The 8,003-nt window shown below is 40.9% G+C and overlaps 1 protein-coding gene across 1 annotated transcript in view; it reads left to right on the top strand.

Annotated features, from left to right (window-relative positions):
- The first annotated feature begins 3,305 nt into the window (after window positions 1-3,305).
- NXT2 (nuclear transport factor 2 like export factor 2) overlaps window positions 3,306-8,003 on the top strand; it is a 67,186-nt gene continuing 62,488 nt past the window's right edge. The window contains exon 1 of the mRNA XM_032996047.2: window positions 3,306-3,405. The gene's annotated coding sequence lies outside the window, so the exon portion shown is untranslated. The remainder of the gene's footprint in view (window positions 3,406-8,003) is intronic.

Below are 8,003 nucleotides of genomic sequence, written 5' to 3'. Positions count from 1 at the left end.
TTTAATTTTTTTACCTGGGAACTTGCAAGTAATTTGTGTCTTCCTTTCCTGATGGACGTTTCTTTAGCAGTAAAGGTAGCAAATAGAAGGTTGCACACCACATTTGTGTGTTTGATGTACTTACTTTTTCTGATCACAGCTTCAGTCTTAGAGTGTCAATACTGAAATACCAGTGGAAGTCAGATTGTTTGTAACCTGAATTTCTCCAGCAATATCTGTCTCAGGGAAAATGAGTGTACGTGTGCTTGTCTTAGCCACAGCCTCACTTAATGAACTGACTATTGCTTATTGTCTATTTTTCAGAAATTATCCTTTTTTTTTTTTTTTGGTATAAGAGGGAGAGAACTCTATCTCGTCTTTACAACAGGATGTATTGAATTTTTAATCTAGTCATGGCCAACAAAATAATTTTCTGAAAATAATTACTGTGGACTCTCCTAACTGTGTCTGGATTACCGTTCTTTGTTATGTAAGGGCATATATTCTAAATGTTTATGAACAACTGAATTAAAAAAAAAAATCGGAATGCAGAGTTGTTAATTGACTATCTCTTTATTTCGATTTCTTCTACGTTGTGGTACAAAACCATGGAGTAGAGTCAGGTTTTGTTAGAATTGTGGTGATGTATAATGGAGCAACAGTTGATCACCTGAGCTTAAGAAAAGTATTTATCAGAAGAGAAAGATCATCTAACTTAAGGGAAAACATTTTAAAGAAGGAATCCTGGCATATAGAATCCTTTTTCACACAGAAGCTGTTACTCCCACGTGTTGTTTTCTTTTTCAGCTGAGTCTGAGCTTTCTGTTGGAAAAGTTGGGCTGGTATTTTTGCTGTACAGTATCTTTGACTGACAGCTCAGAAATGCCTCCACTTGTCATTTAGAGGCAGCATAATCCATTTGTGAGGATACCAGACTTTCTGTCAGTAAGAAATAATACTGTAACTTCGCTGTTGCTGTTTTTTTTAAAAAACAAATGTGGCCAATTTACTTTTAATAATCTGCAGCAGCACGGTGCAGTCGGATTAATCCCTGCTGCTCCGCTCCCAAAAGAAAATTTTAAAAAAGAGTCCGTTTTGGCACCTGAACAGGGACCTAAGAAATTTGAGATAAGGATAGTCATTGGGAGAGGTAACAGGCAAAACATGGACTGAGCATTGCTAGACAGCAAAGAGCAGAATGACTGTGAGGAATTTGGGTTGTTGTAATCGTGGAAGGGATGAGGGGTGGACTGTGTGTAAATTGTCCATTTTTGTCAGCATTATGATGACATTATTTTGATTTTGGTGAGGGGAGTTCTTTTTGTTGATGTAAGTGAAGTTTGTGATGAATGTGTATTTTAATGATAATTCTAAATATGTGATTCCCAGAGGTGAGGGGTGGATTGTATTAGATTTGTGTGGCAAGGGCCACAAGAGCAAGGCAAAGACCGTGAGGAGTCTTCCCCCTGAGGAGGAAGAAGCAGCAGAGACGTGTGATGAACTGACCACAGCCCTCATTCCCCATCCCCTTGTGCCGCTTGTGGGGGGGAGGGAGAGAAATCAGGAGTGAAATTGAGCCTGGGAAGCAGGAAGGGGTGGGGGGAAGTTTTTAACATTTCGGTTTTACTTCTCATTACCCTACTTTGATTGGTAAGTTGCATCTGTTTTACCTGTGATAATTGCTGAGTGATCCTTATCTCAACCCATGAGCCTTTTGTTTTATTGTCTCTCCCCTGTCCTACTGAGGAGAGGAGTGATAGAGCAGCTACATGGGCACCTGCTATCCACCAAGGGCAACCCACCATATTATGTAAGAAATATTTGAAGAATATAAGTGGTCTTCACAATCTACCAATTTCTTGACATAGAGGGCAACCCCTCCACCTTTCCTTCCTCGCCTATCCCTTCTGAACAGCCTGTAGCTATCGATAGCCACATTCCAGTCATGGGATTTGTCCCACCAAGTTTCAGTAATAGCAACTAGGTTGTAGCTTTCTAGTAGCATGGTGGCTTCCAACTCTTCCTGTTTGTTGCCCATGCTGCATGCATTGGTGTAGAGGCACTTCAGCTGGGCTGCTGGCCATGTCACCAAAGGAACGCAACTTAATTCTTTTGAGGTATTTCACCAGTGATCCTGTATTTGCACTGATTATCTCACAGAGCCCCTGGCTCATCTCTGTAACTTTCCAAGTGCATTCCAGTGTGCTTGGCAAGTCTCAGAGCAACAGGCTAGAGGCCCTTGCGAGCCCCCCATCCCTCTAACCTTGGAGCATCATGCCTTGGTTTGTCACGGGCGAGCCTGATATTATCCCCTAAAAGCTCTGTCAGTCAGCCCCACTAGCTCATGAGCAAACTTTGCCCTTTGAGAAAGCAGAATCTCATCTGACACCTGCAGGACTGGTGCCATGTACACCATTCCATTATCAAAAAACTCAAAATTGTGGCGGTGACCCCAGCCATGGAGCAGTGTATTAACAGACTGGGTCTATCTATTTCTTTCAGTGTTGCTGCCCACAACTGGAAGGATAGGGGAAAAAATTTCCTGTGCTCCAGCTTCCCGTACCAACCATCTCAAGGCCCTGAAGTCCCTTTTGATTTCCCTTGGACTATGTGGAATGACTTCATCGCCACCCAGATGGAAGAGCAGTAGTGGGTAATAGTCAGAGGGCCATGCCAGTCTAGGAAGTTCCTAGTGATGTCCTTAACTCGGGCCCAGGGAGGCAGCAGACTTCCTGAAGAGAAGGGTCTGTCCCCATACTGGACCCTCTGTTCCCCTCAGAAGGGAGTCACCTACAACCATAACCCCTCTTTTCTTCCTCACGGAGGTGGCTGTGGTATGGGGACAGGCCTTTCTGACCTTGGTGAATCCTCTGGTGTAGATGGACCGCCATCCACATCACCCCTTGACTGGCCTTCCACACCCAGAGCCTCATACCTGGTGTAGAGGCGCCTGGGCGGGCGAGGGGGGCAAGGAGGGGGTTCGCCTGCCGCCCCGAGCGTGGACTTGCCTCCATTCAGCCTTTGCTTTAAGCTACTGCCTTCTGCCTGGTGAGGGACCATAAAGGGTCCCCTTGATCTTGTTGGTTTTTTTTTTTTTTGGTGGCTGTTCCTGTTCCTGCCTCGGGGAAGGCAGAACCTGGTTCCACCAGCCTCCCTGATGCTCCTTAACTTTTCTACTTCCTCTTGTAGCTCTGCCACCAGGCTGAGCAGATCATCCTCTTGGTCACCCCTCACACGGCTGTTCTCGCCACGGCCGTCCGTTACCGGGGCAGGGCTCGGGCACGCCCTGCAGCCTGAGGCCCGGACGGCTGCGCGAGTTCGTGGGTGCTCGCTGCGGGTTGCCACGTCCGTGCTGGCGAGCGCAGAGGACGTGGCCTTCTGTCGGGTGGATCCCACAGCCACCAACTGAACTCGCCCCTTGAGCTGGTAAGGTGACGAAGCCCTTCCTCGCGGCCCTTCCCGCGCAAACCGCGCGATGGGGGGGAGGTGGGAAGGAGGGGGGAACGGCCGCTGTTGCCCTGGCAACGCCCCCGTCGGCATCTCTCGCGAGAGCTGCCGGTCCAGCCGCGCTCCCCGCCGCCCCGGCGCTTTCCCGCCTCAGGAACCCCCGCCCTGAGGGGGGGTGGGTGGGGGTGCCGTCCCGCTGAGGGCCTGCTGGTGCCCTGCGAGATGGGGCTTCGCTAAACTGGGGGATTCACGTCTCATGTTGCCGTGTATGTATGGTTATAGCTTCTGTATATACGAGCTATGTAATTACCTTAATTGTGTAGCAGGACAATACGGACATTTTTAGAAAACATTCTAAATATGCTGGTTTACTGCTTAAAGTCATTAGCAGCGGGTAGTTGCTTTTTTGTTAATATAAACTGTATTTACCTTGTTTAATTTAGTGCGAAGTGAAGCAGTGCTCAGTAGAAAATATGTGTGTTGGTGCTCCTCGCAAAGCTGATACACTTGAACTCACTGACACATTTCAAAATGAAGGGTAAGATGGAGTCCGCTTGTGGTCCTAAGTACGGGACAAAACGTAGCCTTACCGGTTTGGAAGGAGCTCAAAAAGAAATGATGACTCAGAGACGGTCCTCTGAATCACATTTCCCCTGAGCTGTAGCATTGCACAAGCGAGGAGTAAGCTGTCAACCCTTTGCCAGATGAATATTCCCTCACTCATGTCCAGTCAGATCTCTGCTGACACAGAAGGGAGGAAAGTGACGATAATGTTTACTTCCGACCCAATTTCCTCCAACTTCTCCACTTGCTCATGGAAGGAAATAATGTCTCTTCAAGGATTGTTCATTTATCTTGTGCCCTTAGTACACCTTCAGGAAGGATGGCGTGATGACACAGTATGATGCAAGAATGCCTTACATCTTCCACACAGAACTTTGTGGCCATCTGATGCCTGGTATATTATGTTTTACTGCTCATTCGTAGGTAGGTGGGACACTGTACTCACTTGTCAGGTCTGAAACTGATGCTTGTTCCTTGGGCACTCACTTTTCATCCTATAGGAAGCAAATCTTTTGCAGTGAGAGAATATATCAGCAATACCTACATGGCTTGCAAAGTACCATTTAAGTTCGATTCCAGGCAGATTTGGCAAGACAATCACCAAGTAAAATATGATCAAAGTTTGATCTCTGAGTTCTTGGCAATTATTTTCAAAAATTGAGTTGTACTCACATGCAAACCAACAAAAATATTTCCCATATGTTAAACTTAAGAATTTAAGAATAGCATAAGCAAATAATCAACTGATCAGCTAATTAAGCTCTGCAATGACTTTTAACAGATTCAGTCAGCAGATTTTACAGATGAACAGTGATTTACCTGTAAATAATTGAGATTAAAGTATTCATTTGTTAGTATTAGATCAGCTAGCAATGCAAAGGTCTATTGTTCTTAATGGTTAAAGAGGTTAATGATTCTGGTAACCTACTAGGAATCGAGCATTTAGAATTCCTAATTTGGTAGCAACTGAAATTGTATGTGAAGCCTAACAGTGAATAATATTTCTTTCCTGGTTTATGAAGAAGGAAATTCTGAGGTAAATAGGATAGCATATGTTGAAACCAGTCATTTCAGTGTTGGACATCTATACTTTTATAATAAAATTTTAAGAAAATTTTACGTGAACTATTTGCTCAAGAGACAAAGTATGCACCTATCAGTACAGGAGGAAATGCATGAGGAAATATCAATTTGTTGAGTTTAGCCTGTAGGACTGCTTTGGTAAGTAGCTGCTCACCAACACAAATACAGATTGTGCAATCTAATTTTAAGTAAGTAACTTGGAATTCCATTCTGTATGATCCTTACACCTACGTTTGTTCTTCAGAAAGAGCTTTCATAGATTCACACGTAGTTTTCACAACAACTGAAAATTTTTACAAATGTGGTTTATAATAAAGCCGGAAAAAAAAAAATATGCTGCAAGAAATTGAAACAACACGAGATTGTCAGTGAGTATTTGCTCTGTCTCCTGATAATCAATTGTCAGGGCCGTTCTGTTATTCTTGATAATCTGTCATGCTTGCCAAGCTTTACTTTCATTCACTTTACAAAAAAACAAAGAATAGACGGAGTAACAAATGATCATAATTATAAAAATTGTGATGTGTGTCTGTTTTTTAGGAACATTACAGTCATTCTGAAAGATACACCCTTACAGTGTAGAAGGTAAAACTGATAAACCTGATGTAGGCTGTCTCTGTGACTGGCATATACCATGTGGCCAGTGAACAAGTGTTAGTCGGCTTCCATGGTATTACTCACAGATCTATGGAGCTCTGAGATAGAGACGTTATCTGTAGTGCCTTTAGAGGTAACGGGGACATTATTTATAAGATTTGTTTTATATTGTACTTATTTTTAATACAACACTATAGATTAACTCAAGACTTCTTGGTACTGATGCATCTTGGAGAATAGGGTAATTTTCCCCCATATCCATGACTTGATATGAGTGAGAGTAGGGGAGAGGAAAGAGTGTGTGTAAATATGCTGTATTAGTGCAAAATCAATCACTTAATGCCTTTCAGGGCTTCTCTTACTACTGTGTTTTGAATAACAGAGTATTGTGTTACTTAGTGCTGTTGGCAGTTCAGTGTTATTTCTGTGTATGATATGCAGTATAATGACCTTTACTGCAGTAGGAAGAATAAAAAGTAATACAGGGGCAGTGGGTCTCTATATTTTATACTTGATTAGAACAGGCTTACCTCACTTTTTTTCACAAAGGCATTTGATATATTTTGAAATAAAGTACTTCTTTATTTTTTTTAATAAAAATTTTCCAAAATTTCTGTTCCAAAACTCCTGAAGATAAAATGTATAAGGTATGCCTTTGTATCACTCCATTTCATATCAATGTATTTCTCGTCTCGAGGCAGTTCATAAAGGAATAGTGTTCAGAAGATTTCAAAATCTTGCCTAACATTCTGCTCTTGCTTAAATCAGATTCTGAGGTGTTTGTGTTCCAAATCTCAGTCATTTTTGAATCTTGCAAAGTGAATGTGGCATTGGATGCTAATCCCTTCGACTTAAATGCACTGTATGATGTAATGAAACAGTATTTCATACAGTCTTACAAATAAATTATGTCCCAAATAAGTTTATAGAATTAATTACTGGTTTTGTTTGTCATTTAAATGGGTATTTACCCATCTAAATCAATGGTATACATGTGAATGACATAAGTTTAAAGAATGAACCAGTGCAACAGATAATACCCCCATGTTTATTCTTATTTACGTATTTAAATGTCTGTTGTTAGTTTGATAATAAGTAGTTAATAGTTGTTAAATAAGTCAGCATATAAACAGGTGGTAAGGAAGTATGCAGAAAAAGTCGTATTTGATGTGATTTCTTCATTGATTATGCATTTGAGGGGTGTTGGCCATAATACTTTTTCTAGAAAATAAATGAAATAAAAAGAAATAGCCACAATATTTCTCTTGAAAATAATTTAGTGACATTAATATTTTACTTTGAATTGAGGCATGAACATTTGCTTGTTCTTTTATATGCTATGATTAGAAGGCATGCTAATGCATTCTGAATGCCTAGTAAAACAGAAGGATGTGTCAAATGGTCAGAAGAAAAGAAAAACAAGTAAGGAGGGCCATTATGAAAAGGTAACTAAACACTGTTTGGAGAGGGGAGCAAATACAGGCCTCACACAGGTGGAGATAACTCAAAATGTTCTTAGAGCAATAGTAATTTGTCACAACTAACAAGTGGATTGGATCATCCTCCTTCCTTCCCTAAAGTACACTACTTTTAGCCTTCAGGTTATTTTTACATGCTTCTCTGTGGACCCATGTAAAAGCATTAAAACAACTGTGTGATTCAGAGAAATCTGACAGTTGCTTCTAGGGTGTCTCTTGTGGGTTTTTTCTTCAGAAAGCATCAGGATGATATTGTTGGCTAGAGAAACAATTTGGGTTAGTGTATTTTTCTATTGAGTTTATAGTTTATAGATGTAAAAATATTTATACAGTAGTAACATATTTAATTTTCACACTTTGTGTTGCAAATACATTGAGTTTTGCCATACAGTGTAAATTATATGAGTTGCATTTAAACGATACAGTGTACAGACTAAAGAATATATCACGTCAACTCCAATCATTATAAAATTAACAATATGGATTCACATGCACATACATTCACATATTTATATACACTACAAGTATGTGTACATCCAGAAAAAGAAAAGTTATAGCCCAGATAATCAATAAAAAAACAGGTCTATACAAGTAAGTCGCTTTTTTAGAATCACGGTAAACTTAGCATCACTGTGCACAGTCAAGTAAAGCAGCTGGCCTAATTGTGTAAGCTTAGTTCTCAGTTTTGCTGAAGTTAAAAAGCAGAATAAATATTTCCAGTGAATGAAAGGACAAAAAATAAACTAAACCTTTTAGTGTCTAAATTTTTAATCCCTGAAATAGTTAATGAATTAAGACCACAGCTCAACTGATTGTTTAGTATACTCAGAGTTTATTAAACTCAGACTGCTAACT

This window comes from Tyto alba, unplaced genomic scaffold (genome assembly GCF_018691265.1).
Source record: "Tyto alba isolate M040663 unplaced genomic scaffold, T.alba_DEE_v4.0 Super-Scaffold_5, whole genome shotgun sequence".
Lineage (NCBI taxonomy): Eukaryota > Metazoa > Chordata > Aves > Strigiformes > Tytonidae > Tyto > Tyto alba.
Note: the sequence above shows the minus strand (reverse complement) of the source record. Positions and strands in the feature narration are given on the sequence as shown.